Genomic DNA, 27,114 nt, shown 5'->3' with positions numbered 1-27,114 from the left:
ATTTCCGCTTTTCAAAAGAAATGTCTAATACCATCTGTACAACACCTAAATTTTATATGCTAAAATAGCACTTTCTTGTTAAGCCCAAAATACATCTTGCCCATAATTGGAGCTTAAAGCTGAACTCAGCCCAGATTTCCCTTCATGCAATCTACATTTTATAAGGGGCTTTCTAAAAATTCTCACAGGGTCCCTATGTTATCACACTTAAAACCAGGAAGTCTTCTGGCTTATATGTCACACTTTTGAGAGCAATGGGGCCACCTAGCTCCAAAACCACCCCCACTCAAACTTCCTCAAAGTGTCAAAAGCCTTACACATAAAAAGACCATTTCCCTTTAGCAGTCGGTAGTAGTTTAAAATGCCAGGACTGCGGTTTGGAAGACAACGGTCCCTAAGCTCAAAGCTGATAAACAAGTGGGAATATCATTTCTACGTCTCTAATAAAGAATTACGGCTTTGAAACTCAGGCAGAACTGCACAAACTTTAACGTGGGACAAGTACTAAACAACGTGTCATCAAAAGCTGACATAGAATTCTTCCGTGGGGGCACAGAGAGAGAACCCCGGTATGCCCACACCTCCAGTCGCACTCTCAGGAGTGCACCCTAGAGACCCTGGACTTCACAGGACACTGGTGGGCCGCAAAGCAGCGAGCCAGTCTTCGGGTCAGAGTGACGGGAGGCGGGGGAGACAGGAGTCAACTTCTCATTTGGGTTCACCCGAGACTGGGGGTCAGCTGTCTAGGGCAGAAACTGTCTCAAAACTCGTCCTGGTGACTGAATTCCCTCTGTGATGGTGGGGAGAGAGGTATCGCAGCACCATCAGAGAGATGAAGAAAGCCGTGTTTTGAAGGACTCTCCACAATGCCCAGCCCGTCCTCGAGGGCTAAGGGGACCCTGGCCCGGGACACCAAGCCTAAGCTCTCGCTGTCGCCCACCGAAGAGACAGAGTGGAGGGGACTGTCGCCACGGAGGCGGCCCGACCCTCAGAGCCCAGGCTGGGAAGACGCGCCTAGGGCAGCCAGGCCCCGCCACCCTCGGTCACTCGCCGCAGCCCCGCTGTGCCCTCGGTCGCCCTGACACAACCCGGAACCCTGATCCCGCCCGGCACTGGCCCAGCCTCGCCGCCATCCTTCCCCTCACCGGCTGCCGCAGTCGCTTGCACCCGGCGCCGCCTTCGGGGCCGTAGCTCCCAGCCTGGGTTTCCCTCTCTGACCTCATTTCCGGTCTGGGCCTAAGAGGTGGGGCTGAAGTGGTAAGGGAGGGGCGGGCTACAAGAAAGGACGAGCGCCCGCCCTGCACTTCCGCCCTCCTGCGCGCCCACTTCCGCTCCACGGTAGGCGGGGCCCCCGGGAAACTAGGAAGTGGTGCCTGGAGACAAGGACAGAATAGGCGAGTGTGGGGTGAGAAGATCCTTAGGCCTGAGTGAGACAAGACTTCTCCCTTAGGGTGCTGACGTTAAGAAGTGGGCCTTCGCATTTAGCTACTCATCACATTAAAAGTGTACGTGGCTTGAGCAAAAAAGCAAGGCATACTACATTATAACTCAAAGCCTAAAAGTATTAATTCAATATTGAGTGGCTATTGGCATTCCATATTCAGTAAGTGGAAAAGAGATACATTTCCCCTAGAAGACATAGGCTGCCTTGGAGCACAACTGGTTTCCTCTTAAGCATTTTGAACTGCACATAGCAGCTTCCTGCTGACTAATGCAGTATCTATCGAAGGAGTCACTTTAAACAGGAGAAGCTGGCCAGCCGGGTCTACAGAGTTTGTTCCCAGACTACACAGAGAAACCCTGCCTGGAAAAAGCAAACAAAACAAACAAAGAAATTACACCACTTATGGCTAAGAACTAGCCTAGAGAACACATCACCAGTATGTCTCAAAACTGTTAAGGGCATTGTATTAGGGTTCTCTAGAGTCACAGAATGATGTATGGAATGGCTTTCTGTATTGAGGGAAATTATTGCGATGGCTTACAGACTAGTCCAACTACCCAACAGTGGTCAGCTGTGAATGGGAAGTCCAAGAATCTAGTAGGTGCTCAGTCCCACAAGGCTAGTGGTTTTAGTTGGTCTACTGTAGAAGTAGGTTCCAACAGATGTGCTGGCAAGTAAACACAAGAAGTGAAGAAGAGTAAGTCTTCCTTCTTCCAATGTCCTTATTAGGTCTCCAGCAGAAGGTGTGCCCCAGATAAAAGTTGTGTACCACCACGCCTGGATCTGGCACTTGTTTCGTCCCAGGCTGACCTTAAACTCAGAGATCTCCTTGCCTTAGTCTCCTGGGATTAAAGGCATGTACTACCTTGTCTGGGCCTAAGCTTTTTCATGGCCACTATGCCTCAAGATCTCCATGCCTAGATTCAGGTCAGAAACTTGTGTCTTCCAGCCTCGTGACCTGGATCACAGGTGAGCCCTTCAATTCTGGATTGTAGTTCATTCCAGATATTGTCAAGTTGACAACCAGGAATATCCATTACAGGCATCAAAGACAAGGAAAGCTCCCTAAAACACTGCCAAAGCTTAGGGGAGCCTAAAGTAAAATATGCCTTGTTATATACTGAGTGGGATAGTGGAATAGGAAGAAAGAGACTCAGATAAAATGTAAATCTGGATAAAGGATAGACTTTAGTTAATAGTGTAGTAAAAGTTGACTAATTACCTGGGTGTTCTGGATAGTTTTATGCCAACTTGACACAAGCTAAAGTCATCTGAGAGTGGGACACCTCAATTAAGAACATGGGTCCATTAGATAGGGCTGCAGGCAAGTCTGTAGGACATTTCTTAGTGATTGATGGGGGAGGGCCAAGCCCATTCTAGGTGGTGCCACCCCTGGGCTGGTGGTCCTGGGTTCTGTAAGAAAGCAGGCTGACATGGTACTACCATCCCGCAATACCTCTCCTGGGCATATATCCAGAAGATGTTCCAACTAGTAAGAAACATGCTCCACTATGTTCATAGCAGCCTTATTTATAATAGCCAGAAGCTGGAAAAAACCCAGATGCCCCTCAACAGAGGAATGGATACAGAAAATGTGGTACATTTACACAATGGAGTACTACTCAGCTATTAAAAAGAATGAACTTATGAAATTTCTAGGCAAATGGTTGGACCTGGAGGGCATTATCCTGAGTGAGGTAACCCAATCACAAAAGAACTCAAATGATATGTACTCACTGATAAGTGGATATTAGCCCAGAAACTTAGAATACCCAAGATATAAGTTACAATTTGAAAAACACATGAAACTCAAGAAGAACGAAGACCAAAGGGTGGACACTTTGCCCCTTCTTAGAATTGGGAACAAAACACCCATGGAAGGAGTTACAGAGACAAAGTTTGGAGCTGAGACAAAAGGATGGACCATCTAGAGACTGCCATATCCAGGGATCCATCCCATAATCAGCCTCCAAACGCTGACACCATTGCATACACTAGCAAGATTTTGCTGATAGGACCCTGATATAGCTGTCTCTTGTGAGACTATGCCGGGGCCTGGCAAACACAGAAGTGGATGCTCACAGTCAGCTATTGGATGGATCACAGGGCCCCCAATGGAGGAGCTAGAGAAAATACCCAAGGAGCTAAAGGGATCTGCAACCCTATAGGTGGAACAACATTATGAACTAACCAGTACCCCGGAGCTCGTGTCTCTAGCTGCATATGTATCAAAAGATGGCCTAGCTGACCATCACTGGAAAGAGAGGCCCATTGGACTTGCAAACTTTATATGCCCCAGTACAGGGGAATGCCAGGGCCAAAAAGGGGGAGTGAGTGGGTAGGGAAGTGGAGGGGGGATATGGGGGACTTTTGGGATAGCATTGGAAATGTAAATGAGGAAAATACCTAATTAAAAAAATTTAAAAAAAAAAGAAAGAAAGAAAGAAAGAAAGCAGGCTGAAGAAGCCATGAGGAGCAAGCCAGTAAGCAGCACCCCTCCATAGCCTCTGCATCAGCTCCTGCCTCCAGGTTCCTGCTCTCTTTGAGTTCCTGTCCTGACTTCTGTCAACAATGAACAATTCTGTGACAGTGTAAACCAAATAAACCCTCTCCTCCCCAGCTTGGTTTGTGTTGGGTTCAGGAAATTGCCACTCAAACCAAACAAACACTGATCTCAGTTAAGCAATACTGGACTTTCAGAACCGCAAAAAGGGCTGTGGCATGAGTCTGCTCTCAGGGCAGGCCTTTTACATGAGAAACCAGGCTCAAAAATTTAAAGGGCAAGGAGGGGAGCAGTTGGTTTACTAGGCAAAGTATTATCAGCTAACCTTTAAGCCGATTGGTGCTGAGTAAGGTAAGGGAGGTGGTGGATATGTGGTGAACAGGGGAATTTCAGAACACTGAGACAACAAAGTGAGTATTATAATTTTTTGGCTTATTAGCAGCATTCTTCAGTGTCAGCCACAAAAGCCTTAGTGAGCTCAGTCATAGGCGCAGGAAGGGCTGCCTGGTGGTCAACCCTGATTCAAGCCATTTTAGACCTAACAATTCATATTGACCTTTGATTTGATGGGTCCTACATAAAGCTTTGTGGAATTTCTTAAGATCAGTGAACCTCACACAGAACATTCAGAACACACAGAACAAAACAGGGTATGTGGTCAGCATGTCCTTGAGCCAAGTCACTTCTCTGTGTCAGTGACTGGCAGGCATTTGACAGCAACAATATGAAATAGCTGGCAGACATGGAACAAAATGGCTACAGCTATTGGGGTGGTGTCAGACCATACCAGTTTGGTCATGGTGTTTCCTTGCAGCAATAGAAACCATGTAACTAAGACACTGGGCATGGTGGAACATGCCTGTGATCCTACCTCTTGGAAGGTCAAGGAAGAAAAATTGCCAACTTGGGGCTAGTCTAAACTACACATCAAGTTCTAGCTAGCATTCTTTTGTGTTAAAAAACGTATTAATTATGATAAATATACTATATATTATATAAGATGTAAACAAAAGAAATTGGGTGTGCAGCAGCTGGTGGAAACATGAAGAGACCCACAGCCAAGCATTAGATGGAGCTCAGGATGTCCTGTGAAAGAGTTGGTGGAAAGACTGAGGAGCCTGGAGGGAATAGGAACTGTACAGGAAGATAAACAGACTCAACTAACCTGGATCCTTGGACACGACCAGAGTCTGAACCACCAACCAAAGAGCATACGAGGGCTGGAACTAAGCGCCCCACCACGAACATATGTAGCTTGATCTTCATTCGAGTCCCCTAACAACTGGAGCAGAGGCTTATGCTCTGTTGCCTGCCTGGGAATCCTGCTCCCTGACTGGGCTGTGTTGTCTAGCCTCAGTGGGAGAGGATGTACCTAGTTCTGCAGTGTCTTAAGGTGCCAGGGTAGGTTAGTTCCCCGGGAGGGACCTTCCCCTTCTCAGAGGCGAAGGAGAGTGGGGATTGGGGTAGGGGCCTTGTGAGGGGAAACTGGGAAAGTAGGGCTGTGATCTGGATGTAAAGTGAAGAAAGAAAGAAGGAAAGAAAGAAAGAAAGAAAGAAAGAAAGGAAGGAAGGAAGGAAGGAAGGACGTTTTTAAATAAAATATTAAAATTATAAGACTTGGATGTGTATAACCATATAGAAACTGTAGAATCTTCATAATTTTTCTGGACACTTAAAATTATCTCAAAACTAAAAGTTTTTTTTTAAATGCATATGAATTTTGGCTCAGAAACTCTTCTAAGACTTATTCTAAGGAAAAGTTGAAATAGACTTTTTAAAACCATTAAGGGCTGTAGAGATGGCTCAGCGGTTAAGAGCACTGACTGCTCTTCCAAAGGTCCTGAGTTCAAATCCCAGCAACCACATGGTGGCTCACAACCACCCATAATGAGATCTGATGCCCTCTTCTGGCATATCTAAAGACAACTACATTGCCGGGCAGTGGTGGCTCACACCTTTAATTCCAGAACTTGGGAGGCAGAGGCAGGCAGATTTCTGAGTTCGAGGCCAGCCTGGTCTACAAAGTGAGTTCCAGGACAGCTAGGGCTATACAGAGAAACCCTGTCTCAGAAGAAAAAAAAGATATCCACATGTGACAGGGATTAGTTAACAAAAATCACGGTATAGCTATGAAACAGAATTCTTTGCAGTCTCAGAGAATTGATGTCATAAGACTGGGTTGTCCTCATGACATCAATTCTCAATGGTAAAGCATGTTCTTAGCATGCACAAGGCCCTGAGTTACATCCCAGCAATATAAATAAAAGTTGATGTAGCAGGAGGTTGTTTGATGACATGAGAAGTTAGTGATTAAAGCCATGCTTGGTGGTGTATGTCTTTAATCCCAGCACTGGGGAGGCAGAGACAGGCAGATCTCTTTGAGTTTGAGGGCAACCTGATCTACATAGAGAGTTCTAGACTTGTCAGGACTACAGAAAGAGACACAGTCTCAAAATAATAGTTACTAGTTTATAATTGTATATATTTCTATATAATATTACATTTCAATAAAAAGTGACTATAGAAAAAAATTAGAATTAGACTCTTAATAAATAAAAGAAATCGAAAGTACCCAAGGAGCTAAAGGGGTCTGCAACCCTATAGGAGGAACAACAATATGAACTAACCAGTACCCCCCAGAGCTGTGTCTCTAGATGCAAATGTAGCAGAGGATGGCCTAGTTGGCCATCAATGGGAGGAGAGGCCCTTGGTCTTGCAAAGTTCATATGCCCCAGTACAGGGGAACCCCTGGGCCAGGAAGCAGGACTGGGTGGGTTGGGGAGCAGGGCTGGGGGAGGGTATAGGAGGCTTTGAGGATAGCATTTGAAATGTAAATGAAGAAAATATCTAATAAAAAATGTCAAGATGAGAGAGAAAAAAAAAAGGAAATCAGGACTATGCTTACACAGAAATAGGGCCAGAGTGTTACACTATATAACACTCCAAATGCTGGGCATGGTAGCACGCACTTTTAATCCCAGTATTCATTAGGCAGAGGCAGACAAGTATCTGTGAGATCAAGGCCAGCCATGTCTACACAGAGAGTTCCAGGCTAGCCAAGGATACATAGTTTCATCCTGCCCCCCACCCCTAAAAAATGGTTTGTATAAATACCTGCATCTCCAAACTGTTGTTTTATGGATTTCCAGAATTGCCTGTAAACTGTGTAAAGAATTAGGGGAGTAGGAGCTGTAGAAATGACTGAGTGGTTGAGAGCTTACTGCGCAAATATGACTTCAGATTCTCAGTATTCACATAAAAACCCAGGAACCAGCCTGCTTCTGTATTCTTGGTGCAAGTTAGAAAGACCTTCGGGCTTGCTTGGCAGGCAATATCTGAAGTCATCCTCTGTACACACACACATGTGCTCACGAGCGCGTGCGCACGCGCGCACACACACACACACACACACACACACAAATATTGTCCACAAAGAGTTAGGAGAGATAGACTTGGAGCCAGAGTGACAGAGAGACTGATCGTCGGGGAAGTCAAAGAAACAGGTTGGTGGAAAGATGATTCATTCTGTTTAGATCTTGATGAATTTGTGACTCCCACAGGGCAGGAAATATGGAAATATTCACTAGGTATGCACATCCAGGAGACCTCTGTTCTGCTTAAGTGAAAATCCTCTCCCGTGGGTCTCGTCTGTTCCTGTACTGCCAGGTTCCGCCATCGACACTGAAAGCTCCTAAATGTCTTACATTCAGCTTCAGTGTCTGCTTCCTGCTAGATGTCATGTGCACACACTCCACCGCCATCTACAATTTAAGATGTCAAAATATAGCTTAGTTTCCTCCATAGTTCATATCAAATCTGTCCCTGTTTTGGGAAATGTCACTGCCACCATGTAGTCACCAAGGCCCAAAGCTCTAAAATGTTTTCCAAATCTTACTACTGCTGCTGTCACCTCCTCCTCCTCCTCCTCCTCCTCCTCCTCCTCCTCCTCCTCCTTCCTCCCCCCTCGATCTTTCACTCTTTCTCTTTGTCTCTTTGAGACAGGGTTTCTCTGTATAGCCCTGGGTATGTCCTGGAACTCACTCTATAGACCAGGCTGGCCTTACAGGCTCAGAGAGTTGCCTGCCTCTGCCTCCCAAGTGCTGGGGTTAAAGCAGGAGCCACCTGGCTTCTTTCCATCTAGCCTGTGATTAAAGCTAAGTCCCAGGATGCCAGTCTTACATTGCCCTTGAATCCATCCATTTTGTTTGTTTGCTCTCTGCCATTGACAGGCAGTCACTCTGCTAAATGACTCAACAATGGTCCTAGTCCTTGTCACCCCTCCAGAAAAGCAATCTTTTGCTTCCACCTTCTAAAACACAATTTGGATCATGCCATTTCATCCATGGTCTACTGCCTCCTGCGTCACTCTTGAGCACGGCATCCCACTGGCTGTTTCTGGAACACTCTGGGGACTTAGCGGTGATTTAAAGGCTCTAAACTAAAGGCACCTCCGTGATGACTTCTCCTTGCTGGCTTGTCCACTCCTCTCTCAGCACTTATCAGAATCTTTATTACAGCACTTTCTTCATTCAACCTTGAATTAGAGGTAATTATGAGCAAGTTTGCCTCTTCAACTAACTCACTCAGCAGGCAAATATTGACTGAGCACCTTCAGATATGACTATGTAAACAAAACAAAGTCGACCCCACCTCCCTGAGGCCCAGTCCTATTCATCATCTGACTGCTATGGTTGGAGCTGCACACATGGCAGGCACTTGATAGAGTCGAAAATCAAATAGGTGGCGTTTGTTGTTGTTTTGGTTTGGTTTTTTTTTTTTTTTTTTTTTTACTAAATACTGGACAAGGAAATTAGAAGCACTTACCCACAACCCTAAAATTAGTTTTTAATGAAAATTCCATCCTTATGAAATGATGAAAGCCATGGACAGGGATTCAGGGTAAAAGAGCTAAGGAGGCAGCTCACTTGAAAGAGTTGTTGCCTCAGCATGTCTGGAGTCCTGGGTTAATCTCCAGAACTGTATAAAGCTAGTGTGGTAGCACATGACCCAAGCCCCCAAACTCAGGAGGTAGAAGCAGGAGAATTAGAGGTTCACGGTCATCCTTGGCTACCTGAGATACACGAGACAGTGTCTCAAGGGAGAGAAAGGTAGAGGAGAGGGGAGGCAGAGGGACGAGAGGAGGCTGTCTCAAAAAGATGCTTTCCCGGCCTGGTCAAATCGCAGCTCTAAGTCCTGTCTGACATCATCTGACACAGTAAACAACCATTCTTTTTCATTTATCCCATTTCCACCTCAAATCTTCTCTGAACTAATCCCTGACATCTGGAAAATTTCTAGAAGTTTGCTGTTGCTCTTCCTTCTCTTCCTCCTCCTCCTCCTCTTCCTCCTCCTCTTCCTCCTCCTCTTCCTCCTCCTTCTTGTTTTCAGCAACCGAAAAGGGCAAGAACATTAGTGTTTACTTAGAAAGCAAGTGATTGCCAGCACTGCATCTTCCTCCCCTATCCCAGTACTCTGGTATCTTCTCCCTGTAGAAGAAACCTCCCTGGAGGCAGGAGCTTAGAAACAGGAAGAGCATTGGTTACTTCTTGGCAGCAGTGGTGGTAGATACAGAATGGCTGCCTTAAAGCATGTCAAGAGAGGTCCATGTTATAGTCCAGGATGACAGAGATTCACCCAGTTCTCCTATGCCGCATCCTTCATCCTATCTCCTTCTCTTCCACTCTGTTGGATTTTGCCGTTTGTTAAAGTAGTATTTACTAAAGGTTTCCAGTAGGCAGGTATCAGGAGAAGGCTTCGAAGTTACTATTTTCTTCAACCCTCTTGCTGTGTAGCTATTTGAAACATTTCCCTCCCAGAGGAAGAAAGGTGGCTCCTTAAGACTCAGGAAGTAGAGGAAACTTGTAAGGTTAAGGAAGTACACAAACTTAAAAGTGTCAGGAAGAGTCATGAGGCCCCTTCCCAAGCTTATGTAAGTAGTGATAGTGACTGCTAGAGAAAGGAAATCTCCCACTGGCCTGCCAGACTGGCAAGGAACTCCAGGAATAGGGATTTGCCCCATCCAGGGGACTGCTTTTTTTGACAAAGCCACAGTCTCAGAGTCATCCATATTCCTGTAAGTTGTCCTTGACCTGGACTCCTGCAGGCAGCCACGATGCTCACCGGTTCACTAGACTTGGGTGGAATCATTTGGTCTGTAATCTGTGTCCTGGCTGAAGTAAATATTTATACATAGGCATTTGTTTACCTCTCTACAAATGGAAAAGTCTTCACACCATACTATCTCAACTACCATTGGATATCAGTGGCGATCCATTTCCTGTGGCTGCTGCAACCAATTTACATCCTTACAGTTCTGTAGGATATTGGGTGCAGGCTTCATCTGGCCAAACTCAAGCCATCCGATAAACTATGTTCCTTTCTGGAGGCTCCGAAGAGGAATCCAACCTTTGGACTCTACCATCCTTTAAAGGCCGCCCACCATCTTTGACCTCCCACCAACCCCAAAGGCCAAGACATAGAGAAACTCTTTGGCCTTTGTCCTGTCTTCACTCTTTCTCCAAGCATAGCTGTGGTAGGGGGTGGGGGTGGGGGTGGTCCCTGTCTTTAGGAGCTTATGAGCCTAGACAGGGCCCACTCAGATAAACTACACTGTCATCCTCCCAAGATCCATGACTGTTGGGTTGGGGCTGGGGGTGGTTGCTTTGTTTGAGACAGGGTCTCACTCCCTGGCTTGCCTGGAGCTCTCTATGTAGACTAGGCTGGCCTTGATCTCACAGAGTATCTGCCCCTTAAATCCTGGGAATTACAGGTATATGCTATCACACTCAGCTCAAGGTCCTTAACTTTGATGACACTGGTTTAAAAAAAAATCCCCTCTGTCACAGATTGTGTGAGGCTTTTTTTCTCACTAATACACTGTTTACAATGTGCCAGGCGAGAAAAAACTAGAGCAACAAAGAAGCGAAATTTGCCTGAATCCACACAGCTGACAAATGAAGGAGCAGGACTAGAATGTAGCTCCATCTGACCTCCCAGCTTTACCTAAACTAAGTTCATGTGTTCCTACTGCACCCTCCCCTGCACAGCTGCTCTCAAGAGCACCCGTGGATCCTCACCAGGAAGCTCCCTCCCTGTGTCCTTCCTACACTGGTGGGGCTTTTCTGATGCTGCCATGATAAAATACTGGGTAACTTACCGAGTGGAGATTTGTTCTCTCCTTTTCTAGAGAGCAGAAAATCTAAAATCAGGGTGCCACGGGAGTCATTTCCTCTGAGGCCTTTCTTCCTGTTTGTTTTACTTGTTTGTTTGTTTGATTGTTCATTTGTTATTTTTTTCTTGTTTGTTGTTTTGCTCTTCAGCAGTGCTAAGCATCACTCTGGTCAGCAAGCACTCTGCCTCTGAGCCACACCCCGGGCCCAGACCTCCCTCCTTAGAGCTCCAGATGGCTACCTTCATGCTGCCTCTTGGATGGACATCCTTCCAGGCATGTGCTCCCTTGGTGTCTGTGTGCAAGTTTCTTCTTTTCAAGTCACTAGTCAAACTGGACTAGCTCTCTTCACAGCTTCCTTGGACATTAGTCACCTCTTTAAAGGCCCCTCTTCGTCCAAGTATAGTTACATTCTGAGGTACTAGAGGCATCCAATGCATTCCATAATACCTCAAGAGTTCATGTGCTCAAAGACTGCTTGTCCTTACCTTGTTTCAGTATCACAGAGACCAATCCCAGTCTCTATGCAGATTGTTTCAATATCCGGTACACGATTCAACAACTAGCAAGGAGACATGAGGGGCCAGCTCTGGCCCCTTCTGAAGAACATGTCTGCTCCTATATAGAATCACAGCAAGAGACCATCTCCCATTTTTTCCTGCTAATTGGACCAAGTATTAGATCTGGGAATGCCACATCCCCTTGCTAACCTTGAGGGAAGCGGAATACAGAGACAACCTAGATGTCTCATGAGATCTCTGAACAACATCAACCAATTCTAACAGATCCTTTCCAGAACGTTCTGCTCTTCTGTTACATACTAATACTCCTATTTAAGCAACTCTGAGTGATCCGTTTGCAGCCCAGAGTCCCTAGCTTTCACACTTGCCCATCACTCAAGCCAATTCCCCCATACCTACCACTCTCTTCTTCCTTACACATCCTCAGGACTGAAAAACAAAGCTGTCACTTACTTGGACAAACCCCACAACTTCCCTACTCATGTTGGACTCTCGATGTTTTTACAAAAATGGCAGTAAACTGTATACCCAGATTTCTTTTCTTTTCTTTTCTTTTCTTTTCTTTTCTTTTCTTTTCTTTCTTTCTTTCTTTCTTTCTTTCTTTCTCTTTTTGTCACTTTTTAATGCTTTATTCATTGGTTAAAAGAATATACGTTTAACATAAACCATACAAAATCAGTCATCAGGTCAAACATTCAGCTGGTTTCCTCACAGTTTCTGTCAGGAGTTATTTTATCTGATCACATATACAAAATAAAATCTCACCACATCTGGCATTTACACACACTGTGCCAGTGGATTCACACTACTGATGTACATATAAAATCTGCATGGTATGGGCTCATTGGAGACAAAACAGAGCACGCCTGTCAAAAGGTCATTTAATATAAGATGTATACCTGATTTTCTACTCATGGTTTGGGTATGCTTGGCCCATGGGAAGTGGCACTACTAAGAGGTGTGGCCTTGTTGAAGGAAGTGAGTCACTGTGGGGGTGGGCTTTGAGGGCCTATGTTTAAGCTCCACCCAGTATGAAAGAGAATCACCTTTGCTGCCTGTGGATCAAGATGTAGAGCTCTTGACTCCTCCAACACCACAGCTGCCTGCACGCTGCCATGTTTTCCATCATGATGATAAAGCACAGAACCTCTGAAACTGTAAACCAGTCCCAATTAAACGTTTCCTTTATAAGAGTTGCCTCAGTCATGGTGTCTCTTCGCAGCAATGAAACCCTAAGAAACATGGATTCTTACAAATTGCTCAGCCACTAAAAGATCACCATAGAAAAATCCCTGAAGCTCTGTTTGAAAGTACTCTCTCTAAGTAATGAAGAGCTGAAGTAACAAGAAGCGATGACTCACCTTCTCTGTTTGGCTGAGCTTGTCCCACACCAAGACAGGTAAAAACAGATAATAGGAGCTCTTAGAAGTAAGGACCAAGGTTGGCTACCCCAACATGTATCCCACCTATGAACTGTCAGAGAACCCAAAAAAGCCTGACCTGCAGAACTGGTCCTCCATGACACAGGGCAACAACAGGATATCTGAGAGGAGTCCCAGTGAGGATACAGTGTCGATAGTGTAGAAGCCAGAGGCCTTGCACCAGACCAATGACTCATTGCAATGAACGTTTGCAAGTAAAGCTGTTGGGGCAAAAGGGTATATATACTGTGAGACACACTGTGATACACCACAGCGTCCACGTTGAGATGGGTTTTTTATTTATTGTATTTGTTTTGTTTTGTCTTGTTTGAGGAGGGGTAGCAAGGGAGGAGGGCAGGTATATAGGGACAGGGAAATGAGTGGGATTGGGAGCATGATGTGAAATTCACAAAAAATCAGTAGAAAGTTCTAAAAAGAGCAAGATGGGACTGAGTAGGCACTTGGAAGAGAGTGAAAACGCCAGCCGGACCTGCCTTTGGGTGGGCTAGAAGGAGCTTGAGGGAAGGAGACCAGCTTTCAGGAGCTCTGGTATGTCAGGAACCGCCCCAGAAACACATAGACAAAGCCAGACAATTAAGGCACAGCCATGCTTCACTTAGCAACAGGGACTTGTTCTGAGAAACGTGTCCTGCGGCAGTTTCATCATTTGCAAATATTGTAGAGCATCTTACACAAAGCTGGCCAGGATCACATGGTGGCCTCGTGCCGTCAGCATGACCTGTATGAGGCGGCTGCTGCTGGTATAACTGCACACGTTTTACATTCGTTCTTATAAGAGAAAAGTGTGTGCTCTAAGGTAACAATATAAAGTAACATATAAGCTAATAACAATGAGTCCTATCCTTATCAAGTGTTATCACTATATAGAATCATTTGGCTATTTTATTCTATTATGTGTGTGTGTGTGTGCTTGTTCATGTGTGTGTGGCTACATGTATATACGTAGTATGGGGAGGCCAGAGGCCAACTTTGCATCTCATCCTTAGGAACACCGGCCACCTCAATAAGAGACAGGGCTTCTTAGGGGCCCAGAGCTCCCCAATCCCAGGTTCTCCTGTCTCTCTCCCCATCCCCTGAGCCAGGATTGCATGTGGGTACTGGCGATGGAGCTCAGGTCCTCATGCATGTGAGGCAAGCATCTTACAGACCGAGCCATCTCCCCAGCCTCTGCACTGCCATTGTAAGTGGTATACTTTCCTACAGCCTACAGCGCCAGCCTCACCATGACCACCATCACAGCAGCTGCGATGCCACTAGATGGTGGGGGTGATTCAGCTGTGTTCTGATCTTACCATTCCACCGTAATGCATATGGTCTACTGTGGATCAAAGCATCCTTTGGGCCAGGCGGGCATGACATAATGGTCACTATCATCTTTTGGGCACTCAGTACTCTAAACATGAGTGTGAATTAACTCATTAATCCTCTGACGACTAACCCTCAAGGAAATCATATATGTGCATAGTATTAGTTTATTTTATTACACTTACTCACTTCCTCTCTATGTGTCACGTCTAGCATTCAGTTCTTTCCTTCCACCATACGGGTTTCAGGGATCCAACTCAGATCTGCAGCCTCAGCAGCAAGCACTATACCTGCTGAGCCATTTCACCTGCTCAATTTTTCTCCACTTTACAGGTGCAAACACTAAGGCAGGTTAACCAGCGTGCCTAAAACATACAGCTGGTTATTGTACAACCAGCTAGAGTAGCTACTAGAAGCATACACCCAACCACTTAAGCTATAATGTCTCTAAAATAGAACTCTGTCTAGCTGGCATCTGGCCTGGTACTCAGAAGGACACATGGATATAGGTATTTTAAATGTTGGGCATATACTGTGATACAAGAAAACTCCATACCTCTTTTATTTATTGATAAGTTGGTTTCATTAGTCCTCAAAATAACCCTATAAGCTAAGTCAGCAGCTCTCAACCCTCCTACTGCTGGGACCCTTTAATACAGTTCCTCACGGTGTGGTGACCCCAACCACAAAGTTGTTTTTGTTCTACTTCATAACAGTGATTTTGCTACTGTTATGAATCCTGATGTAAATATCTGATATGCTGGATATCTGATGTGTGACCCCTGTCACGATCCACAGGTTGAGAAATGCTGACCTAAGTGATCCTTACAGACATGGAAACAGAGTTATGGCTTCCACATACCAATTTTAAGGATGGGAAAGACACTCCAGCCCACAACAGTTAAGCTTGGATATAAACCTTGTTAGCTTACTATGTACACCCCTGCTCTATATGTTCAGCAGTTGCTTTAAGATTTAAAACACACAGTTAAACTTACCTGCCTTTCAAGTAATAGTACTCCTCTTCATGCTTAGTATAAGAAACTTATCACGGTATCCTACTACCTCCTGCTGTGATGGAGACATTATGATTTAAAAATGAAATGTCCCAACAGGCTCCTGTGTTGAAAGTCTGTTTGATCCCCAGCTGGTAAAGTGATCTTGAGAGGGCCTGGAAACTGGAAGAGGTAAGGCCTAGCTGGAGGAAGTAGGTCATTAAAGATAGGCTCTTGGGATGTCTTGTCCCCAGCACCCTCTTTCTCTACATCCTGTTCACCAAAAAGTAAACATCTTCTGCCACGTGTTCCCACCACCGTGACGTTCTGTGTCACCATAGGCCTAGAAACAACAGAGCTGACCATGATGGATAAAACCATGAATCAAAAAACAAATGAGCTCTCCCTTAAGTCACTGTCAGCTTTGTAAAAGTAGCCAGCAGAGGGCCTGACAAGAAAAAAAAATCACAGAAGTTATATAAAAGGAGTTTTACCTGACCCAGAGTCTACAAGAACAGCGAAGGGCTTAGAGATGTGGCCCTGTGGTTAAGAACACTGGCTGCTTTTGCAGAGGACCTGAGTTCAAGTCCCAGCACCCACATGGTGGCAGCTCACAACCTATGTAACTCTAGTCCGAGGGAATTCAATGGCCTTTTCTGACCTCCTCAGGTACCACACGCATGTGGTGTGTAGACATACATGCAGGCAAAACAGGCACACATATAAAATTAAGTCATATTGTAGAAGAAACAGGGCAGCTTGTGTTTATCAGTCATATGGAAATATCATCAGAGGCTGACGGGGTGTAATTAAATGGTAACAAAGATCGATAACGCAACAAGAGGGTTCTTTCGTCCGGATTCTTCTTGTCAACCTTGTGTGGTAAAGATACCCTTTTCCTGGGTATGAGGCGTGGTGGCGCATGCCTTTAATCCCAGCACTCGGGAGGCAGAGGCAGGTGAATTTCTGAGTTTAAGGCCAGCCTGGTCTACAGAGTGAGTTCCAAGACAGCCAGGACTATACAGAGAAACCCTGTCCAAAAAAAAAAAAAAAAAAAAAAAGAGGTAACTTCTGGAATGAAAGTCTTCAGATCTGTTTTTCAGGACAAGATCAGCTATGTTTACAGCCCATTTCAAGGAGAGGTGAGAGGGCTATGTAGCTTCTATGGTGGTGGTGGCAGCAGCGGCAGCGGAGGCAATGGCGGTGGCTGTGGCAGCAGTGGAGGCGGTAGCAATGGTGGCAGCCACTGCTGTTTCCTCTGTGGACACAGTGCCGTTGTTTTTAAGTGGCATGTTCTGTACCCATCAGTCAGTTGTCATGCATATTATTTCTTCATATGGCAGAATTCTCTCAACATATTGCTATTTCTTGCCTTTACTCACTTCATATTATTGCTTAAATATTTTAAATAAAATATTTTTATAACACAAATTTTATTCCCATATGTAGACTCAAGTCTGCATCTATAATGTTCATTCTGTCTGCAATATTTTCTTGAGTATTTCCTGTAATTCTGTTATGTTGGTAATGCTTCATTCAGATCAGATTTCTCTGGGGAAAAAAAAAGTCTTTATATTTTCATTTCTGAAAGACGTCTTTGTTTGGTGGAGAATCCTGGGACAACGTTTTTGTTTATTCTTTTCAAGGTGTTGCTTTACTGTCGTCTGGCTTGCATCATTCAAAGAATTAATCAAGTCCTTCCTGCCTTTCTTTGAGCATGGTGGGTCTTTGTACTTGTGCTTCTGTTAAGATTGCTTCGTGATCACTGGCTTTAAAAACATGTTTTTAGACTTATGTCATGTGTATGAGTGTTTTGCCGACACAAATGTATGTGCGTCATGTGAGTGGTCAGAAGAGGGTTCCTTGTATCCAGAGTTACAGATGATCCTGAATCATCATGTGGGCGATGGGTCCTTGGGTTCTGCAAGATTAGCAAGGGTTCTTAACCCCTGAGGCGTCTCCTTAGCCCTTATCATTTTATCACTGGCTTCTTTTTTTTGTTTTGTTTTTGTTTGTTTGTTTGTTTTACATTTTTAAAAAGATGTACTTATTTACTTTACATATATAAGCACACTGTCACTCTCTTCAGACATGCCAGAAGAGGGCATTGGATCCCAATACAGATGGTTGTGAGCCACCATGTGGTTGCTGAGAGTTGAACTCAGGACCTCTGGAAAAGCAGTCAGTGTTCTTAACCACTGAGCATCTCTCCAGCCCATGACTGGCTTTTTTAAAATTATGATTATGTTATGCCTTGGTGTCACTTTCAGCCTGTTTCTTGTCTTTGAAGTAATAGGGCCTTTTAAATCTACGGATTTTTGGTTTGTGTTGATGTTAGAAAGCCTTTAGCGGTGATTTTGCTCCTCCCACTTCTCATCCACTTCTGGAACTGAAATTACAGACAGACTTACAATGGTTCAATTGTCAGTTAGTTTTATTCCACAATGGCACTTAAAAGTTTCCAAATAACCATTGTGTTTTTCCCTCTAAGCATGAGACCCAACAAATAACATGAGGTAGCCAACACTTAACTGAAAATGGGCTTTGTGTTGGATGATCTTGCCTAATCGTAGGCTCAGGTGACCAAGCCCGCTCAGTCAGTCAACAGGTTCTCCAGCGCAGGAGTGAAGATTAAAAGGAAAAAAGACAGATAATATTGTAGCGTGACCCCAGTCAATTCTGAGACTGAAGGCAAATTTAATTTTCCCAATCTCCTTTTTATACCATTTTGTTAACATGCAGGTATTAAGGGCGAGCAGCACAATGAGGAATCAAGCAAGACAATAATCAAGGAACAAGCAAGACAACACACACAAAGTCCCATGATCACTCCAGTGATGCTGTTTCTAGGGATGATCAAGATATCTGAGCCTACTTCTTTGTTCTACCCTAAAACCAGATTCTTACTTCCTTGTCATGGCCAATGTCAGGTCCCTTCCTGAAGCCCATTTCCTTGTCTTTGGCCAATGTCAGACTCCTGCTGGAGCGGCACTCCAAAAAGAGGTTAGAGCTCTTGTCAAAATTGCAGTAATGGGACTATAAAAGGGGGGTGGGGGGGAGACAGATCTCAAGGTAAGTGGGAGGGCAGAATAACTGTTCAGGTAAGCCTTCTGAGCATGTTTGAGATAGAATAAGCTACGACGGTCAGAAGGCCAGTGATATTAGTTGTATTTTAGACTCATATTTTTAAATTATTACAAATCTGTCAGGATTTAACTCCATCTTCAGTCACATTGTGCATACACACTGGGTTATTTTAAGTTCTTCTTTTTCAATCTTTCTTTCCAATTTTTTTAAAAAAAATTTTCTGATGAGGGAGAGGGCTGAAACGGGTCTCTGTGTAGTCTTGGCTGTCTTGTAACTCACCTCACTGTGTAGACCATAGACCAGGCTGGCCTTGAACTCCCCTGCGCTGCCAAGTGCTGGGATTACAGGTGTGCACTGCTATGCCTAGCTCTTTTTTAATATTTAAAACATTTTATTATTTCTTATGTGCAGATACGTGGGCCTGAGAATATGTGTTTAACATATGTGTAAAAGCTTTAGAAGAGAATGGAGATCCCCTAGAGTTGGAGTTAGAGGCAGTTGTGGCCCAACAGATGTGGATGCTGGGAACTAAATCCAGGTCCTCTGTAAGAGCAGCCAGTGCCCTTAACCACTGAGCCATCTCTCCAGCCTCTCTTTTTCTTTTCTGTCTTTCTTTTCTTCCTTCTTTCTACCCTGTGTTCTTTCGTCTTCCTCTCCCTCCCCCTCTCCTCCCCCCCCCCCTTGTTTTTTCGAGACAGGATTTCCCTGTATAACGCTGGCTGTCCTGGAAATCATGCTATAGATTAGGCTGGCCTTAAACTCAGAGTTTCCCTCTTTCAGAGGGCCTGCCTCTGCCTCCCAAGTGCCAGGATTAAAGGCAAGTGTCACCATGCCCGATTCTTTATTTTTCTTTCTTCCTTCCTCTTTTATGTTTGGCCTTTTACTTTAGGCAACTCATATTGCTGTCTTCAGAGTCAGCCATTTTCTCCAACTGCAGCAGCACATGGGCTGCTTATCCCACTGATGAAAACTGTATTGTTTCATCTCAGATGTTGTGTTTAAACTGAAGCTAGATTTGAAATTCATTTTTGTTACTGTTGCGGTATCTAGCACCATTTTCTATTAATTTCTTAACTGCAGTTCTTTCTCAACATTCAGCATTGCTTCTTAATGTGCTCATATTTTTCTTATCTTGTTAGACAGATGAAGTAGAGGGATGGGGCTTTTTGTTTGTTTTTGTTTGTTTGTTTGTTTGTTTTGTTTTTCAAGACACGGTTTCTCTGTATAATAGCCCTGGCTGTCCTGGATTTGCTTTGTAGACCAGGTGTTCTTGAACTCACAGAAATCACCTGCCTCTGCCTCTCAGTGCTAGGATCAAAGGCTCACACCGCCACGCTGGGCTCAGGATTTTTGATTGTTTCCTTTTTATTTATAGTGTTTAATTTTATTCACATCAGCTTCCTAGGAGTGTGCTAGTAGAAGATCATGCTTGTTCATGAATTCTGTCCTTTAGCAACATTGGGCTCTATTTTTATTGATTGACTTTCTTCCTTTTTTGAATTACTTATTTATTTTATGTATGTGAGTACACTCTCACTATCTTCACACCAGAAGAGGGCATGGGATCGCCATTACAGATGGTTGTCAGCCACCATGTGGTTGCTGGGAATTGAACTCAGGACCTCTGGAAGAGCAGTCAGTGCTCTTAACTGCTGAGCCATCTCTCCATCCCTTTGACTTTCTTTATACTATAATCATAATATTTATTTTTCCTGACACTGCTGGATACTGAAAACGTTTGTACCCCATTGTTTGATATGAGGTAAAAGCAATACTTGACAGTCCATTAATGTCCCTGTTGGCCAACTTTTTATCTCTGTGACAAAAATATCCTAGAAAAAAAAATAACTAAAGGAAAGGTTGCGGATCTGGAGCGATGATTCGGCTGTGAAGAGAGCACTGGCTGCTCTTCCAGAGGACCTGGGTTCAAACCCTCTTTTCCAGCCTGCTGTGCCAGTTCCTTCCCATGCTTTCTAGCTCGGCCGCCCTGCCTTCCGAAGCCAATGCTCTGATGTCCGGGTTAACCTGAGTTTGGTTTAATACCCTGGATCTCTCAGCATCTGCTTGCACATTAAACATCTGTTGTCTCAGTGATGCAGCTTAGCCAAGTCACCTCAAAGCATTATTTCTGGGCAGCTGAGATGACTCTGTCGGTGAAGACACTTGTCACGTGGCTCCATCATTCCAGGGAGCCACACGGTGGGAGGAGAGAACCGGCTTTTGCAAGTCGTCCTCAGACCTCTGTGACAACCCCACATATACAAACACAACTAAGTAAAAATGTAAAAAAAAATAATCAGTGTAGTTGCTGAGGAGAGGGAAATGAGTGAGAGCAAGGTATAATAACACATACACATGGAGAGGCTGTGATGGAACCCATTGCTTTGTCTGCTGATGTAAAAAAAAGTTTTAAAACTTAGTTACTGAGGTGGTGCAATAGCAAGATAGCGCTGCAGATCAAGGCACTGGCTGCCAATCTTGGTAAAGTAAATTCAATTCCTGAGACCTACACAGTAGAAGGAGAAAGCTGAGTCCCCCAAGTGGTCCCTCTGACTTCTCTGTGTGCATTCTGTCATGGACTCACATGTGTACGCGTGCACACACACACACTGAACAAACAAAAATAAACATGAAAAAATGATTACTAAAAATAATACTCATTCATTGACTCTCACAAATCCCTATGCTCGCTGGGACATTCTGCCCATCTGGACTGGGCTGGTCATGGCTGGGTTTACTCAATACATCTACAGTCAGAGGGAGGTTGTATATTATCCTAGGATACTGTTGTGTAGGACAACCTGACTCTCCCTCTATGTCTACCACACTCCTCCAGCAAGCTGATATAGTCACTGTCTCACGATCAGAGTTGAGCATGTCCTTCCGACCATAAGGACACTAAGAGAGAAGGCAGAAATGCTCAGGACTTAACGTGTTTTCAAGTCTTCCTTGAATTAACGTTGTCAGTAACATATTAGACAAAACAGGTAGGTCTCCCGAGCCAAGCCGGAAGTCTTCAGAGAAAGGCTACATACAGGGAGACATTAAAGAAAAAAATGATAACGACATCCAGAACAAACTCTTAGGGTGGGGTCAGTACTGAGAGCCATTTCCCCCACCCGCGAAGTAGGCTTCAGAGCAGTTCAATGATAACATCGTGTTATAGGAAAGTACACATACGTTAAGGGTCCCTGCCAAGGTTCTGTTCTGAGACCCTGGGGCTTGAGCCCAAGTGACTTGACCTACTACAGACAGGCCCAAAGAAGATCCAGCCTTGGGAGATACTCTTCCAGCCTTCTCTTAGAGCCTTCCACAGTGTAAACTCCTTCACTGCCTTCGGACAACAGACCCTCCGGAGTCTGCCTGCCAGCTGCCAATGGAGAACTTCCCTCTGGTTCCTCACTCCCAAGTACCCACGGCCCCACGGAGAAGCCATTCAGGGGTTAAAAGCAAGGAAGAGAGAAACAAAGGAAGGAATAAAGTCAAGAAATGTGCAACGAAGCTACTTGCGGCGCAAAGCAGGGAAAGTCATTTCCAACTTCTTTCATCTCCAAGATGAAGCCACTAAATAAAGGGGCAAAGCGGCGAACACAAGGGCTTTTAATCTGTCTCATCTCCTTCATAATAACTGCAAATTTTCCCTGGGCCCCTGGGAGGGAGCTCTTCCCTGCGCTCGGCCTTATCTCCCCCTCCACATGGCGCGCGCGCTGCCCGGGCCGTCCCGGCGAGGCCTGGGGGAGCCGGCGCTCCCCGCCGCATTGTTCGGCGGCCCGGGGCTGGAGGAGGGCTGCGGGGCCCGTCAAAGGGAAGCGGGGCTCGGCGCCTTCATTAACGCGGCCTTTCAGCCGGCCGCATATCAGAGCCAGGCCTTTTCAGAGGCGCTAATTAGCAATTTGGAGCCTTGCCCCCTCTGGAGAGGCGCCTTCAATGTAACAAGTGGGGACCGCGGCGCTCCCTTTCTTCTTGCACTTAATATTTATTGTTTTCCATTTTCTCCCTCCCTTGGTCTGTCCCTCCTCTTCACTCGCCCCATTGTCCGGCTCACTGCCACCAGATAAGGCCCCGGGGTGGGGGGCTGTGCATCATTAATCGCTCTTTTAATTCTTGGCTAATGATAACTTTCTTCTGGAACTGAGAGAAGTTAATCTTTCTTGGATGTGGAGAGAAAGGAGGGAGACAAGCAGACTGTATATGTTGGGAGTGGGGTGGGGGTGGGGAGAAGCGGACACTGATGGAGACCACAGAGGGATTCGCTATTCTGCCCACCCAGCTCTCCAACTTTCCCTGTGACCTGTTGGCTTTACCACTGGAGCCCTCACTTTCCTACCCCCCTCTACTCAGCAGCAGCCTGCACCAGACTTTATTATAAAAACTCAATATGTTCTTCAGGGTTCTGCCAATGGAGGCGGACAGATGGTTGAGCCATTCAGAGGACTGGGGTTGGATTCTCAGCATCCATGGGGTGGTTGCAAACCATCTTAACTCCAGTTCCCGGGAACCTGACGCCCTCATCTGGCCCCGACAGGCACGCCAGATGTGCACACCGTGCATTTACATACAGGTGAGCAAAACACTCGTATGTATAAAATTAAAATAACTAAATCTTCATAAAAGAAAAAGTCCCTCTGAGAGGTAGTGTCCTCTGTGAAGCCAGTCTGGTCGAATTTCCTGGCTTCTTCCCATGGCAGTTCTCATAAGGTGAGAATTCCATGCATTTTATGTCTATTTACAACTCCAGACATACAGATAGCAGGTATTTGAAGTGCCCATATCCTTCATAGGAGCAGGACCTACCTAGTTATTGACAAGTGAACTTATCCACAGATTCCTGAGTGCAGAGACATTTCTTTTTCTGTATCAAACATTTAAGTAGCACTTGCTATGTTCCACATGCCATTCTAAGTACTCATCGACGGTCATGGTTTGGATATTGAATGTTCTCCAACAGCTCATGTATGGGAGGCTTGCTCCTGAGCGTGGTACTGTTGGAAGGTGCTAGAACCTTTAGGAGGTCTAACAGAACATACTTAGGAACATTGAAGGGTGAGATCCGGGTGTTCTCTCTGTCTCTCTCTGTCTCTCTGTCTCTCTCTCTGTCTCTCTCTCTGTCTGTCTCTCTCTGTCTGTCTCTCTCTGTCTCTCTCTGTCTCTCTGTCTCTCTCTGTCTCTCTGTCTCTCTCTCTCTCTCCCCCTGTCCTCTTCCCTCTCTTTTTCTGGCTTGTGTGGTAAGTGTACTCATTCTAACATGGCCTCCTGACATCATGTGCTGCTCTGGCCAGAGGTCCAAACAACTCAGCTGAGAGACCTTGGCCTTGAACCACCAGAACTGTGAGCCAAAATAAAACTTTGACCTCGGATATTTCATGAGAGTAGTGCAAAGCTGACCAATGCAATCACTTCTCATTTAAACTTTATCACAACCCAGGGAGGCCTTTTTACCACCCTTAGCCCCTGCCCCATGTTACAGGTGAGGAAATGAAGCCACAAAGAAAGAGAACAACTTTCCATATCCTCCCTCATCCTCCTTCAGAGCTGCTAGGCAGCAGGGCCAAGGTTCCAACCCAAGCTCGTGAGCTGAAGCGTCTTGGTTCTTTTATTTTTTATTAGATATTTTTTATTTACATTTTAAATGCTATCCCCTTTCCTAGTTTCCCCTCTGAAAACCCTCTACCCCTTCCTCCTGCTCCCCAACCCACCGACTCCCTCTTCCTGGCCCTGGCATTCCCCTATACTGGAGCATAGAACCTCCACAGGACCAAGGGCCTCTCCTCTCATTGATGACTGACTAGGACATCCTCTGCTACATATGCAGCTAGAGCCATGAGTTTTCTTTGATTGGTGGTTTAGTCTCAGGAAGTTCTGGGGTACTGGTTAGTTCATATTGTTGTTCTGCCTATGGGGCTACAAACCCCTTCGCCTCTTGGGCATTTTCTCTAGCTCCTTCATTGGGGACCCTGTGCTCCGTCCAATGAATGACTGTGAGCATCCACTTCTGTATTTGCCAGGCACTGGCAGAGCCTCTCAGGAGTCAGCTATATCAGGCTCCTGTCAGCAAAATTTTGTTGGCATCTGCAATAGTGTCTGGGTTTGGTGGTTGTTTATGGGATGGATTCCCAGGTGGAGCAGTCTCTGGATGGCCATTCCTTCAGTCTCTGCTCTGAACTTTGTCTCTGTAACTCATTCCATAGGTATTTTGTTCCCCATTCTAAGAAGGATCCAAGGATCGACATTTTGGTCTTCCTTTTTCTTGAGTTTCATGTGTTTTGCAAATTGTAACTTGGGTATTCTGAGTTTCTGGGCTAATATCCACTTATCAGTGAGTGCATATCAAGTGAGTTCTTTTGTGATTGGGTTACCTCACTCAGGATGATATCCTCCAGATCCATCCATTTGTCTAGGAATTTCATAAATTCATTGTTTTTAATAGCTGCATAGTATTCCATTGTGTAAATGTACCACATTTTCTGTATCCATTCCTCTGTTGAGGGACATCTGGGTTCTTTCCAGCTTCTGGCTATTATAAATAAGGCTGCTATGAACATAGTGGAGCATGTGTCCTTATTACAAGTTGGAGCATCTTCTGGGTATATGCCCAGGAGTGGTATTGCTGGATCTTCCTGTAGTACTATATCTAATTTTCTGAGGAACCACCAAGAGGAAAAATTCCTGAACAGAACACCAATGGCTTGTGCTGTAAGATCAAAAATCGACAAATGGGACCTCATAAAATTGCAAAGCGTCTATAAGGCAAAGGACATGTCAATAAGACAAAACGTCAACCAACAGATTGGGAAAAGATCTTTAACAATCCTAAATCCAATAGGGAGTTAATATCCAATATATATAAAGAACTCAAGAATTTGAACTCCAGAAAACTAAATAATCCTATTAAAAAATGAAGTACAGAGCTAAACAAAGAACTCTCAACTGAGGAATACCAAATGGCTGAGAAGCACCTAAAAAATGTTCAACATCCTTAATCATCAGGGAAATGCAAATCAAAACAGCACTGAGATTCCACCTCACACCAGTCAGAATGGCTAAGATCAAAAACTCAGGTGACAGCAGATGCTATTGAGGATGTGGAGAAAGAGGAACACTCCTCTGTTGCTGGCTGGATTGCAAGCTGGTACAACCACTCTGGAAATCAGTTTGGCTTCTTGGTTCTTAAAGACAGTTCTCTAGGATGTGAACTCCATCATATGTCAGAGACCTGACTGAAAGGGAGTTCACCAAGCATGCTGGGAGGTTCGGGAGGGGTGGTACAGGGGGCAGACAAACTGCCTCTTGCCTAAAGACCCACTGGACAGTTAGATCAGGCGAGCACCGCTAGTGGAGGCTTATCCTGGGCCTTTCTTTGGTCCAGGGTCAGGGCTCTGAGTAACTTGATCTCTGTTCTCGCTCTGGGCCACGCCCTCTTTGAGGCAGCGGGAACCACTTTCCAGCAAACCCTGGGCTCTGTCTTGCTGAAGTGAGAGGAGCAGCGTGCCCTGGAGAGGGAGGGAGGACAGGAGAGGTCCTGAAAATCCCCTCCGAATTATAAACATATCCTCTTTAAGTACATTTCTAAGGATAACATTTGTATTACTCTGTCCTGTGCCTGCAGATAGAGCCTGCTTATCGCCAGCATCTCCCTTCCTTTCTCTGCGCTCTGCTGGGAGCCGTCCCTATCTGAAGCCACGCTAGCAATCCGCTTCTCGGCAATTGTTTCGATCGAGGGGAAAAATTAATTTCTGCCTATCGTTAATTGAGAGAATTGTGTGGAGGGTGAGGGGAAGGGAGGGGGGGAGAGCGGAAGGAAGGAGGTGGAGGGGAGCGATCGTGTTATTAACTGTGTCCCTTTCATAAGCAAATATCCTGATTGCCATCAGTGAGATGAGAGGCTCATTAATGCGGGAAGCAGAGGTGATTAGAGAAGTCTTCGGGAGCCATTGAACTAAGCGGGAGGGAGGATTGCAGGGATCTGCGGGCCCAGGGAATCCGGGCAGGACTGGGTTGGGGGAAAGCCACTGACCTCTTAGACAAGCAAGCTTTCAGCCCCTCATCCTTTCTCCTCTCCCCAGGTTCACAGTCCAATGCCTCCCAAACCATCAACGAGTGTTGTGAAGAACACAAAATTGAGTGAAACAGAAGTCATGCAACCCTAGAATCCCACCCTGACACTGACCTGGAAGTCTGCAGGGCAAACTGTCTTCCCCCTGCCTAAGTGCTTGGCTGACCGCATGTGTTTTGTTTTGTTTTGTTTTGCTTTGTTTTTCTTTAATGATGTGATTGTCTTTTGCCACGATTTGACAGCTCCCACCAGTCCCTGCTTCCATCCTGCCTCGAGTGTTCATGGCCTCTCCTGACCTGAGGACTGGCCTGGAGCTGCAAAGCTTAGACTTGCCAGAGGCAGTGAGTGCTAGAAACTGGGGAGAGACCTCAGAGAGATGATGGGTGGAAGGGTGTGCTGCAAGGATGAATGTTCCCTTCTGACCACCTCTTGATTTCACCCTTTGCATAATTGTGCTGGCCAGTGCCCCGTGACCCCATCTGAACCCTTTATGTTTCCATTAGGGGACTCACCTTTTCCATTTGTCCCTTAGACCAACGGAACTGAGCTTAGCAGCATTACTACCTACACATATACACATGTATACATATGCATAT

The 27,114-nt window shown here is 45.3% G+C and overlaps 1 protein-coding gene and 1 long non-coding RNA gene across 7 annotated transcripts in view; one reads left to right on the top strand and one right to left on the bottom strand.

The window, feature by feature from the left end:
- Gpatch2l (G patch domain containing 2 like) overlaps window positions 1-1,295 on the bottom strand; it is a 52,863-nt gene extending 51,568 nt beyond the window's left edge. For 4 of the 6 annotated variants that reach the window (XM_006516219.3, XM_006516220.4, XM_006516222.3 and 1 more), the window contains exon 1: window positions 1,146-1,295. The gene's annotated coding sequence lies outside the window, so the exon portion shown is untranslated. The remainder of the gene's footprint in view (window positions 1-1,145) is intronic. The other 2 variants (NM_001324488.1, NM_027405.3) reach the window with 1 other exon arrangement.
- On the top strand, window positions 1,232-27,114 carry Gm40481. Its single transcript, XR_872885.2, has 3 exons — window positions 1,232-1,338; window positions 22,855-23,026; window positions 26,529-27,114. It is a non-coding gene; the product is annotated as a predicted gene, 40481 (long non-coding RNA).

Source organism: Mus musculus, chromosome 12 (assembly GCF_000001635.26).
Source record: "Mus musculus strain C57BL/6J chromosome 12, GRCm38.p6 C57BL/6J".
In the NCBI taxonomy this organism is placed as follows: Eukaryota; Metazoa; Chordata; class Mammalia; order Rodentia; family Muridae; genus Mus; species Mus musculus.
This window is presented reverse-complemented; position numbering and strand designations above follow the sequence as displayed.